Below are 26491 nucleotides of genomic sequence, written 5' to 3'. Positions count from 1 at the left end.
GCATATTGAGTGCAGCCCTTTCACAGCATCAGCTTTCAGGATTTGAAACAGCTCCACTGGAATTCCATCACCTCCACTAGCTTTGTTCGTAGTGATGCTTCCTAAGGCCTATTTGACTTCACATTCCAGAATGTCTGGCTCTAGGTGAGTGATCACACCATCATGATTATCTGGGTCATGAAGATCTTTTTTTGTACAGTTCTTCTGTGTATTCTTGCCACCTTTTCTTAATATCTTCTGCTTCTGTTAGGCCCATACCATTTCTGTCCTTTATTGAGCCCATCTTTGCATGAAATGTTCCCTTGGTATCTCTAATTTTCTTGAAGAGATCTCTAGTCTTTCCCATTCTATTGTTTTCTTCTATTTCTTTGCATTGATCACTGAGGAAGACTTTCTTATCTCTTCTTGCTATTCTTTGGAACTCTGCATTCAAATGGGAATATCTTTCCTTTACTCCTTTTCTTTTTGCTTCTCTTCTTTTCACAGCTATTTGTAAGGCCTCCTCATACAGCCATTTTGCTTTTTCGCATTTCTTTTTCTTGGGGATGGTCTTGATTCCTGTCTCCTGTTGCCATTACCTCCACTATAGAGCCACAGGGTGGGTGATCCACAAACTAGAGAACAATTATACCAAAGAAGTTCTCACACGTTGCAAGAAGTTGTAGGCCCCACAACAGACATCCCAAACTGGGGGTCTGGCAAAGGGACTGAGAATCCCTGGAGAATCTAACTTTGAAGGTCAGAGGGATTTGATTATAAAACTTCCACAGGACTGGGGAAACAGAGACTCTTGGAGGGCATAAATGATACCTTGTGTGTACCATGACCCAGGAGAAAGGAGCAGTGAACCCACAAGAGACTGAGCCAGACTTGTCACTGTTTGGGATCCTCAGGCAGAGGCATGGGTGACAGTGGCCTGCCACAGGGTCAGGGGCATTGACAGCAGCAGTCCTGGGAGGCACAGTGTGCAAGCAAAAGTCCTTTTGGAGGACATTGCCAACATCCCTACAAGAGTTGGCCTCAGGCCAAACTATAGAGAGGGAACACAGGCCCACCCATCAGCAGAAAATTGGATTAAAGATTTACTGAGCAAGTCCTTGCCCAACAGAGCAAGACCCAGTTTTCCCCATAGCCAGTACCTCCCACCATGAAGCTTATACAAGTCTCTTATCCTCATCTATCAGAGGGCAGACAGAATGAAAACTATGGTCACATAAAACTAACAAACTGATCACATGGGTCACAGCTTTGAGTAACTTAATGAAAATATGCGCCATCCCCTGTAGGGCCACCCAGATGGGCCATGGTGGAGTGTTCTGACAAAACGTAGACCACTGGAGAAGGGAATGGCAAACCACTTCAGCATTCTTACATTGAGAATCCCATGAACAATATGAAAAGGCAGATAGATATGACACTGAAAGATGAACCTGACAGGTCAGTAGGTGTCCATTATGCTACTGGAGAAGAGTGGAGAAAGAGCTCCAGAAGGAATGAAAGGACTGAGCCAAAGAGGAAATAACACTCAGTTGTGAATGTATCTTGGGGTGAAAGTAAAGTCTGATGCTGTAAACAGTATTGAATAGGAACCTGGAATGTCAGGTCCATGAATCAAGGTAAATAGGAAGTGGTCAAACAGGAGATGGCAAGAATGAACATTGACATTTTAGGAATCACAAAAATATCTACTTCTGCTTCATTGACTACATCAAAGCCTCTGAATGTGTGGATCACAACAAACTATGGAAAATTCTTAAAGAGAAGGGAAGAATACCAGACCACCTCACCTGCCCCCTGAGAAACCTGTATGCAAGCCAAGGACTAGACATGAACTAGACTGAAGTGACTTAGCAGCAGCAGACATGAAACAATGCACTGGTTCCAAATCGGGAGAGGAGTGCATCAGGGTTGTATATTGTCACCCTCCTTATTTAACTTAAATGCAGAGTGCATCATATGAAATTCTGGGCTGGATGAAACTCAGGCTGGAATCAGGATTGCTGAGATGACCTCAGATATGTAGATGACACCACCCTAAACGCAAAAAGTGCACAGAAACTAAAGAACTTTTTGATGATGCTTGAAAAGCCTCTCTTTTCACCTTGACGAAGGTGAAAGACGAGAGTGAAAAAGCTGACTTAAAACTCAACGTTCAAAAAACTAAGATTAAAATAAATAAATTTATTTTTTTAAAAAACTAAGATCATGGCATCTGGTCCCGTCAGGTAAGATTCATGGCAAATAGATGGGGGAAAACAATGGAAACTGACAGACTTTATTTTCTTGGGCTTCAGAATCACTGGGGAAGGTGACTGCAGTCATGAAATTAAAAGATGCTTGGTCCTTGGAAGAAAAGCTATGACAAAGCTAGACAATGTGTTAAAAAGCAGAGACATCACTTTGCCAACAAAAGGGCTGTATAATCAAAGCTATGGTTTTTCCAGTAGTTGTCTATAGATGTGAGAGGTGGACCATAAAGAAGCCTGAGTGTCAAACAATTTACACTTTTGAACTGTGGCACTAGATAAGATTCATGACTGTCCCTTGGACAGCAAGGAAATCAAGGCAGTCAATCCTAAATGAAATGAACCCTGAATATTCATTGGAAGGACTGATGCTGAAGCTGAAGCTCCAAGGTTTTCGCCACATGATGCAAATAGTTGACTGATTGGAAAAGGCCTTGATGCTGGGAAAGATTGAGGGCAGGAGGAGAAGGGGAAGACAGAGGATGAGATGGTTGAATGGCATCATTGGCTCAATGGACAAGAGTTCTGAGCCAACTCTGGAAGATAGTGACGGATAAGGAAGCTGAGTGCTGCAGTTAATGGGGTCGCAAAGAGTTGGACACAACTGAGTGACTGAGCAACAGTGATCTATGAATATGATATATCTTTCCATCTGTTTATATCTTCTTTGATTTTTTTCATCAGCATTTTATGGTTTTCAGAGTACAAGTCTTTTGTCATCTTAAGTAGGTTTATTCGTAGGTATTTTATTCTTTTTGATGTGATTGTAAGTGGAATTGCTTCTTGAATTTCTCTTTCTGATTTTTCACTGTTAGTGTACAGAAAAGCAACAGATTTCTGAGTGGTAACTTTGCAACCTATAAATTAAGCAAATTTATCGATGATAGTAGTTTTCTGGTAGCTTTATGATCTTCTATGTAAAGTATCATGTCATTTGCAAACAGTAACAGTTTAACTTCTTTTCCAATTTTAATTGTGTTTACTTCTTTTTCTTCTGTGGTTGCTGTAGATAAGACTTCAAAAACTATGTTGAATAAAAGTGGTGAGAATGGATATCCTTATCTTGTTCCTGAACTTAGAGGGAATACTTTCAGGTTTCATCATTGAGTAAGATGCTAGCTGTAGGTTTGTCATATATGGCCTTTATTATGTTGAGATATGTACCCTCTATGCCCTGTTGAAGCTTGGCTTGGAGAATTTTGAGCATTACTTGGCTAGGAACTGGTTCCAAATCAGGAAAGGAGTACATCAAGGCTGTATATTATCACTCTGATTATTTAACTTATATGCGGAGTACATCATGAGCAATGCTGGGCTGGAGGAAGCACAAGCTGGAATCAAGATTGCTTGGAGAAATATCAATAACCTCAGACATGCAGATGACACCACCCTTATGGAAGAAAGAACCTCTTGATGAAAGTGAAAGAGGAGAGTGAAAAAGCTGGCTTGAAACTCAACATTCAAACAGCTAAGATCATGGCATCCTGTCCCATCACTTCATGGCAAACAGATGCGGAAACAATGTAAACAATGATAGACTCTCTTTTCTTGGGCTCCAAAATCAATGCAGATGGTGACTGCATCCATGAAATTAATAGATGTTTGCTCCTTGGAAGAGAAGCTATGACCAACCTAGAAAGCATATTAAAAAGCAGAGACATTATTTTGACAACAAAGGTCAATCTAGTCAAAGCCATGATTTTTCCAGTAGTCATGTATGGATGTGAGAGTTGGACTATAAAGAAAGCTGAACACTGAATAATTGATGCTTTTGAACTGTGGTGTTGGAGAAGACTCTTGAGAGTCCCTTGGACTGCAAGGAGATCAAAACAGTCCATCCTAAAGTTAATCAGTCCTGAATATTCATTGGAAGGGCTGATGCTGAAGCTGAAACTCCAATACTTTAGCAACTTGATTCAAAGTGACTCATTGGAAAAGACCCTGATACTGTGAAAGATTGAAGGCAGGAGGAGAAGGGGACAACAGAGGATGAGATGGTTTGTTGGCATCACCAACTATGGACATGAGTTTCCATAAGCTCCAGGAGTTGGTGATGGACAGGGAAGCCTGCCATGCTGCGGTCCATGGGGTCGCAAAGAGTTAGACATGGCTGAAAAACTGAACTGAACTGACCCTCTATGCCCACTTTCTGGAGGGTTTTTATCACAAACTTGAATTTTGCCAAAATCTTTTCTGCATCTATTGAGATGACCATATGATTTTTATTCTTTAATTTGTTGATATGGTTCAGTTCAGTTCAGTTCAGTCGCTCAGTCGTGTCCGACTCTTTATGACCCCATAAATTGTAGCACACCAGGCCTCCCTGTCCATCATCAACTCCCGGAGTTCACTCAGACTCGCATCCATCAAGTCAGTGATGCCATCCAGCCATCTCATCCTCGGCCGTCCCCTTCTCCTCCTGCCCCCAATCCCTCCCAGCATCAGAGTCTTTTCCAACGAGTCAACTCTTCGCATGAGGTGGCCAAAGTACTGAAGTTTCAGCTTTAGCATCATTCCTTCTAAAGAAATCCCAGGGCTGATCTCCTTCAGAATGGACTGGTTGGATCTCCTTGCAGTCCAAGGGACTCTCAAGAGTCTTCTCCAACACCACAGTTCAAAAGCATCAATTCTTCGGCGCTCAGCCTTCTTCACAGTCCAACTCTCACATCCATACATGACCACTGGAAAAACCATAGCCTTGACTAGACGGACCTTAGTCAGCAAAGTCTCGTCTCTGCTTTTGAATATGCTATCTAGGTTGGTCATAACTTTTCTTGCAAGGAGTAAGCGTCTTTTAATTTCATGGCCGCAGTCACCATCTGCAGTGATTTTGGAGCCCCCCCAAAAATAAAGTCTGACACTGTTTCCACTGTTTCTCCATCTATTTCCCATGAAGTGATGGGACCAGATGCCATGATCTTTGTTTTCTGAATGTTGAGCTTTAAGCCAACTTTTTCACTCTCCACTTTCACTCTCATCAAGAGGCTTTTTAGTTCCTCTTCACTTTCTGTTATAAGGGTGGTGTCATCTGCATATCTGAGGTTATTGATATTTCTCCCGGCAATCTTGATTCCAGCTTGTGTTTCTTCCAGTCCAGCGTTTCTCATGATGTACTCTGCATAGAAGTTAAATAAGCAGGGTGACAATATACAGCCTTGACATACTCCTTTTCCTATTTGGAACCAGTCTGTTGTTCCATGTCCAGTTCTAACTGTTGCTTCCTGGCCTGCATACAGATTTCTCAAGAGGCAGGTTAGGTGGTCTGGTATTCCCATCTCTTTCAAAATTTTTCACAGTTTATTGTGATCCACACAGTCAAAGGCTTTGGCATAGTCCATAAAGCAGAAATAGATGTTTTTCTGGAACTCTCTTGCTTTTTCCATGATCCAGCAGATGTTGGCAATTTGATCTCTGGTTCCTCTGCCTTTTCTAAAACCAGGTTGAACATCAGGAAGTTCCCAGTTCACATATTGCTGAAGCCTGGCTTGGTCAATCACATACAAATGTACTTATTAATGAATCAGAAAGAGACTCATACACATAGAGAACAAACTTATGGTTCCAAAGGGGAAGGGGTTGGGCAGAGGGATAAGTGAGGAGTTTGGGATGAGCAAATGCAAACTTCTATATATAGACTAGATAAACAACAGGGTCCTACTGAATAGCATAGAGAAGTACATCCAATATCCTATGATGAACCATAATGAAAAGGAATATATATACATTAACCGAGCCACTTTCTTGTACACCACAAGCTAAGACAACATTGTAAATCAACTATACTTCAATTTCGAAAAAAAAAAAAAAAGGAATTCCCTTACAGTCCATTAGTTAGGAATCCACAGTTCCACTGCAAGGCCCAGGTTCAATCCCCGGTCAGAGACCCAAAATCCTCCAGGCCATGTAACATGACCAAAAAAAAGTAAATGCTATATCATGGATACAAGATAGCTGTTCCCATACCCATGATGGCCATGGATCCCCTGCCTGCTGTTTCTCCAACATGTTGCAAGGGTCAGTTACTTCCCTTCAGTGAGACTTCTATGTGCCACATCTCCTTTCCTGGACCCCAGACCCCCAAATCCTTCCTAACCACATATATATGACCCCATAGACAATCTCAGTGATGTGATTCAAAATACAATAAAGACTTTTTTACAGTATATGCACAGCAACATTACACTCCGTTAGGCAGAGCATTCCATTGCAGAATAGAAAAGTAGATTCAGGGTTAGGGATCAGTCATAACAACAGTTACAAACAGCAGTAATTACAGCAACGGCTACAGTTTACTAAGTATATGCTCTGTATTGGTAACAATGTTAACTACTGCATATACATTTTTTTCTAATCTTTATATTTCTATGTATGTTGGTACATATTAGTACCATTTTATGGATATTAAAACTAAAGAGAAATAAAGTAACTTGTCCAAGAGATGATACTCTTGGGAAAAGTTAGAACTAGGATTAAGATCAAGGCACTTAACCAGTATGAAAGCTGACTTCTTTCCCCAGGGAACAACAAAGGGAAAACACAAAGAAATTGCCAGGAGACGTGGAATTATGCTATTTTGAATGGTATATGGATGGGGTTTAATAGAAGGCAGAAATGTACTTTGAGTGGACACAATGAAATAGAAACATCTGGCCTTCTGTTCAGCTCTCCTCTGTTATCGCTTCAGGAAAAACACTTTCTGTCTTCGTACTTGTGGCTCTCAGCTGTGGTCCAGTTCTAAGTGACGCAAACAAGACTCTACACAAGATAGGCACTTGTGGGGTTCTAAGAACAACAAGCAAAGACTGACCTTGAACATAAATCCTCCTTCCAAACTCCTGGCGTTGATTACATTTTATGGTCTAAGGATGCTTCTGGGTGGGCAAAGAATGAGGCCCTGACCAGTCAGAAATAACTGATGGGCGCCCCATGCCTGGCTTTCTCCTTCACAGCACTCCAGACAGCAAGGACAGGTCCTTTCACTTATAGTCATTAGTTTAACTAGTATCTTCCCATATTTAGTGTTTCTACTTAGTCCTTTTTATATTTTCTTGTTTTTATTTCAAATTGCTAATAACTTCTATTATCTCTTTTAGTATTTTTACTAACCAAAAATAGTAAAAGAGATAATCATGCTATCTATTTTTTTGTGTTACAGTTCTGCTTTTGGTCGAACATACAACCTGCTAAGTTATATTCATTTGAAATAGTTATGCTACTCAAGTGTCTTGTTATTTTGGCTTGTGAGTTCATTTCCCCTGGAATATTGACCAGTTTATCAGACCAGGGTAGACCTTAGTTTGCAACAGCCCAAATTAGTGCAGGTTATTAAGCGTTCCACTCTCTTTCACAGTGTATAAAAGAGCTTTCATTTGTTTATGATTGGTCAGAAATATTTTTAATTCATATTCTTAATATAACAAGCTTTAATAGATATAACTCCTGTAAACAAAAGTCTTTGAAATTCTAAATATTTTTTCAGAATATGAAGAGGTTCTGAGACCAAAAAGTTGGAGACATTGGTCTGGATTTTGCCAGTATAATGAGAATAACAAGAAATACAGAACCACCATATGAAATAAGCTAGCATTGTGTCATAATGGGGTTATATAGTGATGGTAATGCAAAGAAAAATTAAAGAATAAAAAGAAACTTAAATAATAAAAGAAACTTAATAAAATTGAAAAAACTTTAATGGTAATAAGAAGACCAAGTTAAAAGAAAAAGAAGTCCAAATTATAAATGACAACAGTAAATTGACTAAATATTCCATTTAAAAGACAGACTGTATCAACATTACCATAATCAAACTGAAGAACTATAAAAATAGCAAAAATGGACATTATTTTTAAAAAGATAAAAATGGACATTGCTTAATGATAAAAACTTTAGTTCAACAGAAAGATGCAACAATTCTTGATCTGTATAACCTAATAATGTAGCCTCAAACTAAATAAAACCAAGATTGACAAGACTTACATGTAACATTTACAAATCCAAAAATACACTGGAAATTTGACTAAAACTGCTGTATCCTGGTTTATAAAGCAAGCGTCAAGCAATTTCAAAGGACTATAGTAACCTAGAGTGCATTCTTTGAATACATAACAAAATCTCCATATGTTTGGAAATTAAACAATTCATTTCTAAGTAATCAGTAGATCATAGTATAAATCACAATAGAAATTAGAAAAAATATATTTTGAAACAAGTACTACTAAAAATATGACATATCAGAATGTATATGATGAAAATGAAGCCATATCAGAGAGAAACACACAGCATTAAATGTGTCTATTAGAAAACATACGAATAACTTTATGCCAATACATTTAAATTTTTAACTAATATGAACCTATCCCTAAAAATAAATACATTTATACCATACAAACTAGTACAAGAAGATACAGTTTTTCAAAAGTAATACAGGATGATATAGAAACTATGAATCATTTACTCATTAAAGAAATTGAATACTTATTAGTGGATAAAGGAAGACTTGAGGTCCAGATGACCTCACCAGATAATTCTTCCAAACATTTAAGAAGCAAAACTAATATTAGCCAAACTCTTCCAGAGAATAGGGAAAAATGAAATAATTTTAAACTCATTTTTGAAGCCAGGACAGTCCTTGACTTTATGTTTTGACTAACAGTGGTTTTCACTTTAGGATGGTGCAAAAGCAGCACACACTCAGTAGAAATCATACTTTAAATTTTGACTTTTGATCTCTTCCTAGGCCTCTGAATATGTGGTAAATATTCTCTAGCAATGCTGGGCAGGGCAGAGTCACACCTCCCAGCTAGTCACATGGTCACGGCAAGTAAACAACCAAAACACCTACAACAATTACATTTTCCATTCTTCAGTACAGTATTCAATAAATTCCATGAGATATTCAGTAACTTACTATAAAATAGGCTTTCTGTTAGATGATTTTGCTCAACTCTAGGTTAATATACATGTTCTGAGCACATTTAGGATAAACTGAGCTAAGCTATGATGTTGGGTAGATCAGGAAAATTTAAATGCATTTTTTGTTTACAATATTTTCAATTCACAATACATTTATTGGAATGTAACCCTACTGTAACTCAAGGAAGATCTTTGTAATATTGATACTAAGTTAAATGTGCTAAGGCTTTAAAAAAGGAAATTCATAGGCTAACCTCTTAGTTACGAACAAGATGTAAACACCCTAAAAAGAATCATAGCCATATCCAGCAAATACACAAAAAGAAAAACTAGATTGTGTTTACCCCAGGAGTACACAGTTAGTTCATTCATTTAAAAGTCACACAACATGATTTGTGAGAATAGCACTGAAACATGTATATTACCATATGTAAAACAGATAATGGGTGCAAATTCTATGCATGAAGCAGGGCACTCAAAGCCAGTGCTCTGGGACAACCCGGAGGGATGAGGTGGGAAGGAAAGTAGAAGAGGGGTTCAGGATGGGGGGACTCATGTTGATGTGTGGCAAAAACCATCACAATATTGTAAAGCAATTAGCCTCCAATTAAAATAAATTAATCAGTGAAAAAAATAAAAGTCAACCAATGTGATTCCCCCAAATTAAGAGAATAAAGAAATATAAAACAATATAATCACCTTAATAGATGAAAAATGTTATAAAATTTAACAGTATTTAAATAATTTTTAAAAGCCTTAGCAGTTTCCTTAATTTGATAATGGTGAGAATGAAAAAGAGAGGATGGCGAGGATGGGTAGGGGAAAAAAAGAAGGAAATTAGGAAGTTAGAAAGGAGGAAAGAGAGAGAGGCAAGTGCTTTTGCATGCTTAGTCATGTCTGGCTCTGCAACTCCACGGACTATAGCTCGCCAGACGCCCCTGTCCATGGGATTTCTCAGGCAAGAATACCGGAGTGGGTTGCCATTTCCTTCTCCAGGGGATCTTCCTGACCCAGGGCTTGAACATGCATCTCTCGTGTCTCCTGCATTGGCAGGCAGGTTCTTTACCACTAGCACCACCTGGGAAACTCTCTTCCACACAAGAGGACAATAAAAACATGATTCAGTTATGCAGCAGTTTGGAACCTTAAGGCAAGAAGAACTCATTCAAGAGTTCTACTGGTCTCCCTCATTATCTTTTTGGTCCAAACTTCTTCAGAGCACTCAGGACCACTTTGATAGAATAGGCCAAGTGGCCTATTCATCCCAGTACATACAAATGCCCATACTTTGCACACAGTAGGCACACCTTAAGTGTTTATTAGAAACAGTAATTTGGAGACCATAATCCATAAGCAGCACTGATAAGTTTCAGTGTTCTTTTCCACTTCCTTATCGTTGGGGTGGAATGTTTTTCGCAAACATTAGATGCTGAGAGTTAAATCTCTCATCAGAACCATAACGTGTTGATTTTACTCTTCCTTGTACCCATGAAATTAAGTCAGCAATAGCTTCCTGCCTGGGGAAGTAATAGGACAGCTTCACTTTCCTAGGTCTCCTCCTTCCTCTGTGGTATGTCAGCAAGTGTTTGTTCCCCTCTCTCCTCTTGTTTCTCTATTTGATTTGGCTGGGGGTTATTTTTACTTTTTCCCATCATTTTCTTGCTTTTGCTACCTCAGAAGTATCAGTCAATGCAAGTTTAAAGAAATGCAAACCTTATTCCATGATTTGAAAATGTTCGTAAATTCCTAAGCCCAGCACTGATAATAAAGAAAAATGAAAAAGAGTTTTCTGGAAAACAAAATACATCTTTTGTTTCTGATTGAAAATATAAATTTCCTACAGTGCTCCCAGCTTCAGCAGTTCACAGTTTCCTTGGGAAAATCCCTATAACTTTGAGAAACCGCTCTATCCTATTTTGGTGAAGGCAGTTCTTAAGGAGGCTGCATAGAAATATGGGAACATTAGAGCATTAAAGCCCTGGTTTTTACATTATTTACATAATTAAAAAATATTTCACAAAATTTATATTTGTATAATTACATAAATATAATTATAATATATAGTTGTATTATAAAATTTATAAATTATTTCACATAATCAGAAATTCTGAGCAACTCTGAAGGGCCTAATCCACTTAGCTCTTAATTATACTAAAATTAGATGTCTTCCTACCCCAAGAGAGGCAGCAAATTGAAAACTCACTGTGGAAATTTCCTTTTCTAGTGGGAAGCCAGAAAGATTTCTGGATTAGAGGAAAGACATCACCACTTTTGGTTTTTCCCTCCAGAAAACAGTAAGATAAGGGGACTTTTCTCCTAACTCCACTTGTTGAAATGATAACAAGCAGATACCCTGTGCCCCCCAGCCTCACAGCTGCCGTAAGTCCTGAAATCACCCTTATGATTGTATACCTCCAGGAAAGAGATAGCTGCCTCTTGGCTGTTAAAGTGACAGCATTGTAACAACATCTCCCCTGTGCTTTCTTGGAGCTCTGCCCATTTAGGGTCAGATTCCCTGAGGAGTCTGTCCCTGAGGCACCAGTCTGATGGTGGGAAGGCAAATTGTTATTCCCATTGGGAACTCCCATTTGGAATTTTGCTACAACAAATGGAAGCTTAGCATGGATATATGTAGTTCTTTCTTAAGTATCCATTCTTATCTTTGGGGGGAAAGGCAGACTAATTATACCCAGATTGCTAGGTGGACTCTGTTACCATCTTATCTATATTCATTCTCCATCAGGGGTTTTAGGCTTGGGGAAAGAAGGGCTTGGTAACTGTGAGTGCAGAAGGGAGGGTATATTTGGTTTTCACATAATAACCAATAGGAAAAAGAGTACGTCAAGGCTGTATATTGTCACCCTGCTTATTTAACTTCTATGCAGAGTACATCATGAGAAACGCTGGACTGGAAGAAACACAAGCTGGAATCAAGATTGCCGGGAGAAATATCAATCACCTCAGATATGCAGATGACACCACCCTTATGGCAGAAAGTGAAGAGGAACTAAAAAGCCTCTTGATGAGAGTGAAAGTGGAGAGTGAAAAAGTTGGCTTAAAGCTCAACATTCAGAAAACGAAGATCATGGCATCCGGTCCCATCGCTTCATGGGAAATAGATGGGGAAACAGTGGAAATAGTGTCAGACTTTATTTTTTGGGGCTCCAAAATCACTGCAGATGGTGATTGCAGCCATGAAATTGAAAGACACTTACTCCTTGGAAGAAAAGTTATGACCAACCTAGATAGCATATTCAAAAGCAGAGACTTTACTTTGCCAATTAAGGTCCGTCTAGTCAAGGCTATGGTTTTTCCAGTGGTCTTGTATGGATGTGAGAGTTGGACTGTGAAGAAGGCTGAGCACTGAAGAATTGGTGCTTTTGAACTGTGGTGTTGGAGAAGATTCTTGAGAGTCCCTTGGACTGCAAGGAGATCCAACCAGTCCATTCTGAAGGAGATCAGCCCTGGGATTTCTTTGGAAGGAATGATGCTAAAGCTGAAACTCCAGTACTTTGGCCACCTCATGCGAAGAGTTGACTCGTTGGAAAAGACTCTGATGCTGGGAGGGCTTGAGGGCAGGAGGAGAAGGGGACGAGCGAGGATGAGATGGCTGGATGGCATCACTGACTCGATGGATGCGAGTCTGAGTGAACTCTGGGGGTTGGTGATGGACAGGGAGGCCTGGCGTGCTGCAATTCATGGGGTCGCAAAAAGTCGTACATGACTGAGCAACTTAACTGACCTGAACTGAACTTTAAAGCCAAGATTCTTTGTTCAGCTGCTTTGTAACAGATAGTACGCTTGGTCTGCAGCAAAGGGATTTAGGGCTTTCCAAAGGGTTGAGAGGCCTTGGAATATGTCTCCACTGCAGGCTACAGAATTACATTGTCTAGAAACTTGAAATAACACAAACAATGATTATAGACTCCCCAAGCCACTTGGTAAAGGGATGTTGTAAGAAGAAAATGAGATAAAATCAATGAAGCACTTAAGAAGTGACAAAGTTAAGGACTTCTACTAACAACAGCAATTGTCCCTATTGTGTAAATTTTGTATTTATTTTCCCATGCTCATCTTCAAGGCCTGGTACCAAGGCTTTGCTCTTTTGTGAACACTGCTGCTACTGCTAAGTCACTTCAGTCGTGTCCAACTCTGTGCAACCCCACAGACAGCAGCCCACCAGGCTCCCCCTTCCCTGGGATTCTTCAGGCAAGAACACTGGAGTGGGTTTCCATTTCCTTCTCCAATGCATGAAAGTGAAAAATGAAAGTGAAGTACCTCAGTTGTATCCGACTCCCAGCGACACCATGGACTGCAGCCCACCAGGCTCCTCCATCCATGGGATTTTCCAGGCAAGAGCACTGGAGTGGGGTGCCATTGTCAACGCTAACTCTTCCAAAATCACGAAGATACCTGATTTCTATTGTATCATCATTGTTCTCATGTTCTTGGACATATTCATTAATTCATTCAACAAACATTTATTAAATACCTATTATGCATGCATGCTAAGTCACGTCAGTCAAATCTGACTCTTTGTTACCCTATGGACAGTAGCCCTCCAGGCTCCTCTGTCCATGGGATTCTCCGAGGCAAGAATACTAGAGTGGGTTGCTAAGCTGTCCTCCAGGGGATCTTCCTGACCCAGGGATTGAACCCACGTCTCATTATGTTTCCTGCACAGGCAGGTGGGTTCTTTACCACTAGTGCACTTGGGAAGTCCAAATATCTATTATGTATTCCACCAAATGGGAGGTTCAAAGATGAGCAAAATGTCCTTCTTCTTGAAGGGCTTAAAATCTAGCTGGAGAAAGAGACACACGAATAACCAATGCAAACATAAAGCAGGGAGAGAAAAGTAACCCCCAGTGTCGTGAATCATAAAGTTTGCAGTCTATATAAAGCAGGGCAGCAAAACCACACAGAGCAGCCAACTCAAACCAGGAGAGAAGGGGCCAGGAAAAGGCTTCCAGCTTGCACTGCCTTCAGAACTGAATGAGGCCTCTCTGTCCACCAAGTCAAAAAAGGGAAAAGGAAGAGGACATTCCAGCAAGCTGAATAGAGGGGCAAAGCCACAGGGCCACAAGCTCCTACTACGGAGAAGTGTTAGTTCAGCTGCAAAGAGCCTGCGTGCCTGGAGCCAGGAAAGGCAGGGCTTTCAGGCGAGAGGAGGGAGGAGCTGGAACACAAGCCTAAAGGCCCTGGCTTGCCGGGACTCCCGGCGCTCCGCAGCCAGACACAGAGAGGCAGGCGGCGGAGGCAGCTTGGGGGCGAGATAAGGAGCCGAGAAGGGACCCAGGCCCCCGGACCGCCTCCAGCAGGACGGCCCAGCCCCTCAAAGAGAAAGGCCGGCGGGCGCACAATCGTGTTCTGAAACGCAGGAACTGGGACTTTTGTTTTGGCTCCAGGACGGGGCTGAGAGCGCACACAATGCCCAGTGTTGAAACTCCCTGTTTGGAAGGAAGAACAGTTGCACATCTGGGAAAGGTTAGGGTCAGACCCTGAAGCGCGGGGAGCGGGCACATTCCTCTGAGACGCTGGGCCTTGACGTCAATCGCGGCCGGGCTTGGCCGGAGCTGCTCCCCGCAGGAGTCAGGGCCTATTAACTCTGCCCAGCGTCCGAGTGTTTATGTGGAAAATGTGAGGCCAGGAAGTGGCTCCTAATTGTGATCTGGAGGTTGTCAAGTCAGTGCTCTTTAGCGGTTGGTTTCTGTCTTTCCCACCTTCCCAGCTGCACTCCTTTCCCTGTTTGTCTGGGGTGACCCAACATTTCTCTCTCTTTCTCTCTTATGTAAAAAAGAAGAGCTATATTTACTGAGCGCCTTTTCTATGTAACCTCCTCCCTCTCCCTTACAGGTCTTACGGCTGCCCGGTCTCATCACCCTCCCCGCCACCCCCATGGCTGTGGGCCCAGCTGGGAAATGAACTCTCCCAGCATATGGTCACTTACAACACAGTGTTTGGACCATCAACCTTTTCCTCTTTCAGACTTCACAGAGCAAGATGCACTCTACACAGGTCGTGGCCTGTCCCCAGAAGTGGAGTGAGACGGAGCAAGGAAACCAGCTCCTTACTCCAAATCAACCAAATATAAAGAAAAAGATGGCAGAGGCTAAAATGTGTAAGTTGGAAAGTGTTCAAAGCCGGACATGCCACCCTCTCCTCTTAGGTCCATCGCAGCCTCAGCACTTCTAACATCATTTTCATCCACCCCAAATAATAACTTGGAAAACTAGAGCCCTGCTTGTACTTGCCATTCTTTGATTTCATCTCAGGCCATCTCAGTGCTTCAGCACTCCAGCACTTCACTGCTAACACCAGGAGAAAACACCTAAGAGCCTCATATAGTGAGCACTTACCCACATTCAGATGATCCACTTTAAGAATAATTGACAGTACACCTTAAGCCAAGACTACTTTTCTATTTGTCCCATGACTTTCCCGCACAACCCACTGACCAGCCTCCTCCCCTAAAAGTACTGCTGAGAAGCCTGAGGAAGGAAGAGAAGAGCCAAGACTACCCTTAGAAAATACAACTCATACCAGCCTCAACTACACATGAACTGAGAAGTAAATAAACAGGAGGGAAAAAAACTTTATACAGACATATATATATGTAATTATATATTAAAACATATATAAATTAATATGCAATTCATTTATATATAATTTAAATTTATATATTTATATAAAATTTACAAATATTATGTATACAATTTTACTTTATATACATAACTAATTTTAATGGGAATCGAGAGAGAGAGACAGAGTGATGTGTACATAGATTTACCTGTAGTGTGTGCTCAGTTGCTGACTCATGTCTGACTCTCTGCAGCATCATGGACTATAGTCTGACAGGCTCAACTGCCCCTAGAGTTTTCCAGGAAGAATACTGGAGTGGGGACCATTTCCTACTCCAAGGGATCTTCCCAGCCCAGAGATCAAACCCCCACCTCCTGTGTCTCCTACATTGGCAGGCAGGTTCTTTACCACCAGCACCATCTGGGAAGACTTACTTTGTAGGAATGTAATCTTAATTGTAATATTTATTGTTAAATATATGACAGTCAGTCTGTCCCATCAGGAAGCTTCCACAATCTCTTTCTCTTATCCTTATCCATCAAAGGGCAGACAGAATGAAAACCACAATCACAGAAAACTAACCAAACTGATCACATGGACCACAGCCTTGTCTAACTCAATCAAATTATGACGCATGTCTTGTAGGGTCAACCAAGACAAATGGGTCATAGTGGAGAGTTCTGACAAAATGTGGTCCACTGGAGAAAGGAATGGCAAACCACTTCAGTATTTTTGCTTTGAGAACATGAACAGTAAGAAAAGGCAAAAAGATATGATACTGAAAGATGAACTCTCCAGGTCAATAAGTGCCCAATATGCTACTGGAGACAGTGGAGAAATAACTCCAGAAAGAATGAAGAGACGGAGCCAAAGTGAAACAATGCCCAGTGGTGGATGTGACTGGTGATGGTAATAAAGCCCAATGCTGTAAAGAACAATATTGAATATGAACCCGGAATGTTAGGTCCATGAATCAAGGTAAATTGGAAGTGGTCAAACAGGAGACAGCAAGAGTGAACATGAACATTTAGGAATCAGTGAACTAAAATGAAAGGAATTGGGAAAATTTAATTCAGATGGCCATTATATCTACTACTGTGGGCAAGAATCCCTTAAAAGAAATGGAGTAGCCCTCGTAGTCAAGAAAAGAGTCTGAAATGCAGTATTTGGGTCAATAATCTCAAATATGACAGAATGATCTCTGTTCATTTCCAAAGCAAACCATTTGATATCACAGTTATCCAAGAAGCTGAACAGTTCTATGATGACCTACAAGACCTTCTAGAACTAACACCAAAAATAGATGTCCTTTTCATCATAGGGGACTGCAGTGCAAAAGTAGAAAGTCAAGATACCTGGAGTAACAGGCAAGTTTGGCCTTGGAGTACAAAATGAAGCAGGGCAAAGGCTAACAGAGTTTTGTCAAGAGAATGCACTGGTCAGAGCAAACACCCTTTTCCGACAACACAAGAGATGACTCTACACATGTACATCACCAGATGGTCAATACAGAAATCAGATTGATAATATTCTTGGCAAATGTAGATGGAAAAACTCTATACAGTCAGTAAAAACAAGACCAGGAGCTGACTGTGTTTCAGATCATGAACTCCTTATTGCCAAATTCAGACTTCAACTGAAGGCAGTAGGGAAAACCACTAGACCTTTCAGGTATTACCTAAATCAAATCCCTTATGACTATACAGTGGAAGTGAGAAATATATTCAAGGGATTAGATCTGTATACTGCTACTGCTGCTGCTAAGTTGCTTCAATCGTGTCTGACTCTGCAACCCCATAGACAGCAGTCTACCAGGCTCCCCAGTCCCTGGGATTCTCCAGGCAAGAACACTGGAGTGGGTTGCCATTTCCTTCTCCAATGCATGAAAGTGAAAAGTGAAAGTGAAGTCGCTCAGGTGTGTCTGACTCTTTGCGCCCCCATGGACTGCAGCCTACCAGGCTCCTCCACCCATGGGATTTTCCAGGCAAGAGTACTGGAGTGGGGTGCCATCACCTTCTCTGAGATCTGTGTACAAATAGCTGAGAAAAGAAGACAAGCTAAAGGCAAAGGATAAAAGGAAAGATATATGATAATGGTTTGTCGCGCTGTGGGGAGGGAGGAACCCTGCAAACAAATGACACACAAATAAACTCAGAATGGATTAAAAGTCTAAACGTAAGACCAGAAGCTATAAAACTCCTAGAGGAGAACATAGGTAAAACACTCTCCGACATAAATCACAGCAGGATCCTCTATGACCCACCTCTCAGAATACTGGAAATAAAAGCAAGAATAAGCAAATGAGATCTAATTAAAATTAAAAGCTTTTGCACAACAAAGGAAACTATAAGCAAGGTGAAAAGACAGCCTTCTGAATGGGAGAAAATAGTAGCAAATGAAGCAACTGACAAACAACTAATCTCAAAAATATTACAAGCAACTTATGCAGCTCAATTCCAGAAAAATAAACGACCCAATCAAAAAATGGGCCAAAGAACTAAACAGACATTTCTCCAAAGAAGATATACAGATGGCTAACAAACACATGAAAAGATGCTCAATATCACTCTTTATCAGAGAAAGGCAAATCAAAACCACAATGAGGTACCATTTCACGCCAGTCAGAATGGCTGTGATCCAAAATCTACAAGCAATAAATGCTGGAGAGGGTGTGGAGAGAAGGGAATCCTCTTACACTGTTGGTGGGAATGCAGGCTAGTACAGCCACTATGGAGAACAGTGTGGAGATTCCTTAAAAAACTGGAAATAGTACTGCCTCATGACCCAGCAATCCCACTGCTGGGCATACACACCAAGGAAACCAGAATTGAAAGAGACACGTGTACCCCAATGTTCATCGCAGCACTGTTTATAATAGCCAGGACATGGAAACAACCTAGATGTCCATCAGCAGATGAATGGATAAGAAAGCTGTGGTACATATACACAATGGAGTATTACTCAGCCATCAAAAAGAATACATTTGAATCAGTTCTAATGAGGTGGATGAAACTGGAGCCGATTATACAGAGTGAAGTAAGCCAGAAAGAAAAACACCAATATAGTACACTAACACATATATATGGAATTTAGAAAGATGGTAATGGTAATCCTGTATGTGAGACAGCAAAAGAGACACAGATGTATAGAACAGTCTTTTGGACTCTGTGGGAGAGGGAGAGGGTGGGATGATTTGGGAGAATGGCATTGAAACATGTATAATATCATATAAGAAATGAATCGCCATTCTAGGTTTGATACAGGATGCTTGGGGCTGGTGCACTGGGATGACCCAGAGAGATGGTATGGAGAGGGAGGTGGAAGAGGGGTTCAGGACTGGGAACACGTGTACACCCGTGGTGGATTCATGTTGATGTATGGCAAAAACCAATACAATATTGTAAAGTAAAAAATTAAAATAAAATAAAACCTGAAAAAAATAATAAAATAGAATAAAATTCAACAACTATGGCATCAACAAAAAAAAAAAAAAAAAGGAAAGATATCCCCATTTGAATGCAGGGTTCCAAAGAATAGCAAGGAGAGGAAAGAAAGCCTTCTTCAGTGATCAATGCAAAGAAATAGAGGAAAACAATAGAATGGGAAAGACTAGAGATCTCTTCAAGAAAATTAGAGATACCAAGGGAACATTTCATGCAAAGATGGACACAGTAAAGTACAGAAAGAGTGTGGGCCTAACAGAAGCAGAAGATATTAAGAAGAGATGGCAGGAATACATGGAACAACTATACAATAAAGATCTTAATGACCCCAATAACCACGATGGTGTGATCACTCATCTAGAGCCAGACATCCTGGAGTGAAAAGTCAAGTTGGCTTAGGAAGCATCACTATGAACGAAGCTAATGAAGGTGATCAGAGAAGGCAATGGCACCCCACTCCAGTACTCTTGCCTGGCAAATCCTATGGACAGAGGAGCCTGGTGGGCTGCAGTCCATGGGGTCACTGGGAGTCGGACACGACTGAGCGACTTCACTTTCACTTTTCACTTTCATGCACTGGAAAAGGAAATGGCAACCCACTCCAGTGTTCTTGCCTGGAGAATCCCAGGGACAGGGGAGCCTGGTGGGCTGCCATCTCTGGGGTCGCACAGAGTCGGGCACTACTGAAGTGACTTAGCAGTAGCAGCAGCAATGAAGATGATGGAGTTCCAGTTGAGCTAGTTCAAGTCCTAAAAGATGATGATGTTAAAATGCTGAACTCAATATGCCAGCAAATTTGGAAACCTCAGCAGCAGCTACAGGACTGGAAAACGTCAGTTTTCATTCCAATTCCAAAGAAAGGTAATACCAAAGAAGAATGTTCAAACTAGCACACAATTGCATTCATCTCACACGCTAGCAAAGTAAAGCTCAAAATTCTCCGACTGTGGCTTCAACAGTGTATGAGCCATGAATTTCCAGATGATCAAGCTGGATTTAGAAAAAGCAGAGGAACCAGAGGTCAAATTGCCAATATCCGTTGGATCATCAAAAAAGCAAGAGAGTTCCAGGAAAACATCTACTTCTGCTCTATTGACTGTGCCAAAGCCTTTGACTGTATGGATTACAACAAACCATAGAAAATTCTTAAAGAGATGGAAATACCAGACCACCTTACCTGCCTCCTTAGAAATCTGTATTCAGGTCAAGAAGCAACAGTTAGAACAAGACATGGAACAGCAGACTGGTTCCAAATTGGGAAAGGAGTGTGTCAAGGCTGTATATTGTCACCCAGTTTATTTAACTTATATGCAGAGTACATCATGCGAAATGCCAGGCTGGATGAAGCACAAGGTGGAATCAAGATTGCTGGGAGAAATATCAATAACCTCAGAATTGCAGAAGATATCACCATTATGGACCCAAAGATGAACTTAAGAGCCCCTTGATGAAAGTGAAAGAGGAGAGTGCAAAAGCTGGCTTGAAACTCAACATTCAAAAAGCTAAGATCATGGCATCCAGTCCCATCACTTCATGGCAATAGATGGGGAAACAATGGAAACAGTGATAGACTTTCTTTTCTTGGGCTCCAAAATCAATGCAGATGGTGACTGCAGCCATGAAATTAAAAGACTCTTTCTCCTTGGAAGAAAAGCTATAACCAATATGCTGTCTAATATGCTAGACAGGATATTAAAAAGCAGAGACATTACTTTGCCAACAAAGGTCTGTCTAGTCAAAGCTATGGTTTTTCCAGTAGTCATGTATGGATATGAGAGTTAGACCATAAAGAAAGCTGAGAGCTGAATAGTAGATTCTTTTGAACTGTGGTGTTGGAAAAGACTCTTGAGAGTCCTTTGGACTGCAAGGATGTCAAACCCAGTCAATCCTAAAGGAGATCAGTCCTGAATATTCATTGGAAGGACTGATGCTAAAGCTGAAACTCCAATACTTTGGCCACTTGATGGGAAGAACTGACTCACTGGAAAAGACCCTGATGCTGGGAAAGATTGAAGGTGGGAGGAGAAGGGACAGTAGAGGGTGAGATGGTTGGTTTCCATCACCAACTCAATGGATTGAGCAAGCGTGGGTAGTTGGTGATGGACAGGGAAGCTTGGTGTGCTGCAGTCCATGGGGTTGAAGAGAGTCAGGCAGGACTGAGTGACTGAATTGAATTGAACTGAATTACTATTAACACTAAATGCAATGTTACATCTAGTAATTTGCATACATCTTCAGTTAGCAGCTGGATACATTTTAACATATATAAAATGTATCAAGCTGCTGAGAGCCAGAGCTAGAACAAGAGAAAGAAAGAAAGATCATTTGTCATCACCTACATCAACTAGAAGACTTGTATCACCTAGAAGTTTTCTTTGTGCCCTTCCCAGTCAATTCCTATTCCCCCAAAGATAACCACAATTCAGCTTGTGCCGCTGCTGCTAAGTCACTTCAGTCGTGTCCGACTCTGTGCGACCCCATAGACGGCAGTCCACCAGGCTCCCGCATCCCTGGGATTCTCCAGGCAAGAACACTGGAGTGGGTTGCCTTTTCCTTCTCCAATGCGTGAAAGTGAAAAGTGAAAGTGAAGTCGCTCAGTCGTGTCCAACTCTTCACGACCCCATGGACTGCAGCCCACCAGGCTCCTCCGTCCATGGGATGTTCCAGGCAAGAGTACTGGAGTGGGGTGCCATTGCCTTCTCCATTCAAATTCTACCACCATAGATAAGTTTTGTCTGTCTTGCTCATGATGTAAATTGAACCATACAATAATATATTCTTTTGTATCTGACCTCTTTTGCTCATAATATTTGTGAGATTTCCACTTTGTTACATTTAGGAAGATATAGCCCATTGGTTTTCAATGCCGTGTAGCATTTCATTGTATGAACGTACCATAATCTCTCCACCCTACTGTTCAGTCACTTAATATTTAAAACATTATTTGTCCCTTAGGATTAAACAGTCTACAGTTACCCTTCAGTCAGGTGCTAACTACCACACCAATGGTTTGCAGCCTCAATTATATGTGAGAATGACTTTTAAAAATTCCCTTACTTGTGGTTTTAACTGCTGCATAATGTATCATGTATCATGAGTACCTCTGTGGAAAGGCAGTTCCCCAGCCTTCCTTAGAAGATAGAATGATTTCTTTATTTTGACTGAGACTAGAGGATTTAGAATGTAATTGAATGATTCCATGGTTATGTAACATAATGCAGATATAATGATGATGATGGTGATGGTGATGCTGATGATAGCAGACATTACCAGCTGAAGCTTTCTGGATACCAAACTCTGTGCTCAGCACTGTACAAACACACTATCCAGCTGGCTCAGTTTCAATCCCACGACCTAGCATAATGGCGGGCTCATGGCAGGTGCTCAGAATATACTAAGTAAACTTAATTTGATACCCACAAGAGCCTTTTGAAGTACTTATCATTATTTCTGTTTTATTTTTTTATTTTTATTTTTATTTTATTTTGCTTTACAATACTGTATTGGTTTTGCCATACATTGAAGAGGAAAGAGAGACAGCAAGAGACGCAGATGTATAGAACGGACTTTTAGACTCTGTGGGAGAGGGAGAGGGTGGGATGATTTGGGAGAATGGCATTGAAACATGTATACTATCAGGTAAGAAACGAATCGCCAGTCTATGTTCGATACAGGATACAGGAGGCTTGGGGCTGGTGCACGGGGATGATCCAGAGAGATGATATGGGGTGGGAGGTGGGGGAGGGGGGGTTCAGGATTGGGAACTCATGTACACCTGTGGCTGATTCATGTCAATGTATGGCAAAACCAATACAGTATTGTAAAGCAAAATAAAGTAAAAATAAAAAATAAAGAAGAGGAAAAATAGAATGTCAGAGACTGTACCCAAACTTACCCAGCATAAATATGGGAAAAGTAGGATTCAAATTCAGATTTTAACAATCCTACTAATTTACTCTTTTTTTTAATTATAAATTACTATTTATTTACTTACTTTTAGTTGTGCTGGGTCTTCATTGCTGCTCACAGACTTTCCCTAGCTGCAGTGAACTGGGGCTATTTTTTTTTTTTTTTAGTTAATTTATTTTTTATTGAATGAAACAGACATAGAGAATGGACATGGGGAGAGGGGAGGAGAGGGTGAGATGCATGGAGAGAATAACATGGAAACTTGCATTACCATATGTAAAATAGATAGCCAATGGGAATTTGCTATATGGCTCAGGAAACTCAAGCAGGGGCTCTGTATCCACCTAGAGGGGTGGGATGGGGCGGGAGAGGGGAGGGAGGTTCAAAAGGGAGGGGATATATGTGTACCTATGGCTGATTCGGGTTGAGGTTTGGGTCTGTTCTTTGTTGTGGTATGTGGGCTTCTCACTGCGGTGGCTTCTCTTGTTGCAGAACATAGGCTGTAAGCACACGGGCTTCAGTAGTTGTGGTTCATGGGCTCAGTTGCTCTGTGGCAGGCAGAACCTTCCTGGACCAGGGATTGAACCCTCGTCCCCTGCATTGGCAGGCAGATTCTTATCTCCTACTAATCTATTCTTGAATGAGACTTGAAGATATGGCTTTTCTGGTAAGGCAAGGGGTGAGAAGAAGGTAAGGTGATTCCAGACAGGTAGTGGGATGACTGAGGAAGTGAAATCTTAAACTCAGATACAAAGAAAGAGTGTGTTGCTTACTTTCATTGCAGGATCTACTATGGGCTGAGTACCTTGATAATTGGCATCGAAGGGATGAGGACACCTAATCCTCTTCACAACAAGCTCTTTAAGTTGGTTTTACTGTCTCTATACCTGAAAAAAAACTGATGTTTGGAAAATTAAGGGCCGCAAGTGGCCAGGAATCACCCTGTAAGTTAAGTACCCACAGTTCTAAACCAGATCTCCCTAACTTCAAACTTCACACTCTTTTTACTGCACCCTGATGAAAAGAAGTGAAGATGTGGAAACAGTTGGAGATTTAGTAGGCTCTGATATCAGCCTTACAAGAATATCATGAAAGGTTGAAGGGAAGTAGAAAGTGAGATGGCGTTTTTCAAGAAATAACAGCTTATGTTTATTTGAGTACTCAGGATGTGCTAGAGTCTACTAAGCATTCTTCATCCATCATCTAATTAATCCTCACAACAACTTCTGAGGAATGTGCTGTTTTTATTTGCACATTATAGATGAATCAGTTGAGACTTAGAGAGGTCAAGTAGATTACACGAGATCATGCCTTCACTAAATGGGCAAGCCAAGGTTAGAAGTCAACCATTCGACTCCCACGTGCATGCTTGTGACCCCCTTGCTGCACTGACTCTTGAGAAATAGACAGGAGGAAGGAAACCACATGGACAGAAGCAAAGCTGAGGAAAAGCCCTAGAATGCTGTGTGATGTACCAGAGCTAAGAGTATTTCAAGCCTAACTAACCACATGAATTAGTTTGTGCCCCCAAGATCGTGGCCTAAAGTCAAGATGGCTTCTTGGTGATCAAGTAGAAAAAAATACATTTTCCCAGAGATCAATGTGGTTGAAAATAGAACAGAAGCAGTACAAATACATTTTCAAAAAAGAATTCTAACCTTAAAATTTAGTTAGTTGAAAAACCACCTACCTAGTTCTTCCAGCAAGAGAAAGCCTGTAATAAATGAAAGAATGGTTAAGCCTAGGGCAATACTGATTGCTGTGAGTCCAAACTGAGGGCACTCTCTTAGGTCATTTCATAGCAGAGGCAGGGTGGCCTTCTTCAACTATCTGTGCTGTCAGATTTAATTCCATAAAGGACTATCGATCCTACCTCAGCTAGACTATCTATTAAGACGTGGATTTGTAATTGGAAACCTTAATTAGCTACATTCTAAGCTCTTCTGGAGGTTTAGTCTTGGAGTAGGCAATCTTGGGGAGCAGACTGCTGCCAAATGTCTACCAAAAGCCTACCTGAATGAAGCAATATTTGAGAATGCTTTTTAGTAATAAAAATTAAAATTTTAATTAATCTGATTATAAAAAATAGTGCATGTTTACTGGAGAAGATTCAAATACAGTAGTCATGTATGCATGTGAGAGTGGAACCATAAAGAAGGCCAAGTGCTGAAGAATTGATGCTCTCAAATTGTGGTGCTGAAGAAGACTCTTGAGAGTCCCTTGGACTGCAAGGAGATCAAACCACTCCATCCGAAAGGAAATCAACCCTGAATATTCATTGGAAGATCTGATGCTGAAGCTGAAGTTCCAATACTTTGGCCACCTGATACAAAGAGCTTACTGGTTGGGAAAGACCTTGATGCTGGGAAAGATTGAAGGCAAAAGGAGAAGGGGGCAGCAGAGGATGAGATGGTTAGACAGCATCACCAATTCAGTGGACATGAATTTGAGCAAACTCCGCGAGATAGTGAAGGACAGGGAAGCCTGGCATGCTGCAGTCCACGGGGTCACAAAAAGTCAGACACAACTTAGTGACTGAACAACAACAACAAATAGAGAAGAAAGTAAAAGCTGCTTGAGAGTTAATCACTGAGAAAGGACATTCGACATCATTTTAGTGCACTTTCATCACCTGTCTATGAAAACATACGTTCACACAATTCAGATGCCAGCTGGGCTCTTCTGTACTTTAGGACTGAAAAAGAAAGGTGGTTATGAACCCCTCGGCTTTGGCTTGAGGGAGAATCCATTACCTCCCACATTTCTATGAAATACTCCCATGCTTATACAACCCCACGACACCACTGGTTCTGACAGCCCATGTTTCCTGAAGTTTGGTTCTCTGCTGTGTCTTACAGCTATTCCCCTAACTCCAGCTCAGTGTTGACACAAATGAAGAAATCAGTCACATTCTTCTCACACAACTTCTTTGCTTGTGAAATGAACTATAATAAATTGGAGTTACACGGCAATGAGGAAAATAACGAAATCTACCCTGTTACTCAGTTACTGTGGTTTCTCCTCCCTCCTGCTTCCTCTCTTCTCTTTTCTCTACCCTCCTCCACCCCAAAGTCTCTATGTATTTCTAAGGCACACTGGTTTAGCCATCTCCCTTGTAACTTTGTATCTTGCTAATCCAAGTCCTTGGGACCTCACCTTCTCCCAGCAGCCTAGAAAAGTATTTTACTAAACAGATATGATTCTCTCTTTTATAAAGAAAATCCGGTGTCTACTGGCAGGATTTTTTAATCTAACTTTATCACCATTCTAATAAATATACATGCATCCTGTTAACTTCTCAGAAAGGAATCACATACAACCATTTGCAAATCTGGTGGTAGCTGTGGTACTCAGTTGTCTTGGACTCTTTGCAACCCCATGGACTGTAGCCTACCAGAC

The sequence above is a fragment of the Budorcas taxicolor genome, chromosome 19, assembly GCF_023091745.1.
Source record: "Budorcas taxicolor isolate Tak-1 chromosome 19, Takin1.1, whole genome shotgun sequence".
In the NCBI taxonomy this organism is placed as follows: Eukaryota; Metazoa; Chordata; class Mammalia; order Artiodactyla; family Bovidae; genus Budorcas; species Budorcas taxicolor.
This window is presented reverse-complemented; position numbering follows the sequence as displayed.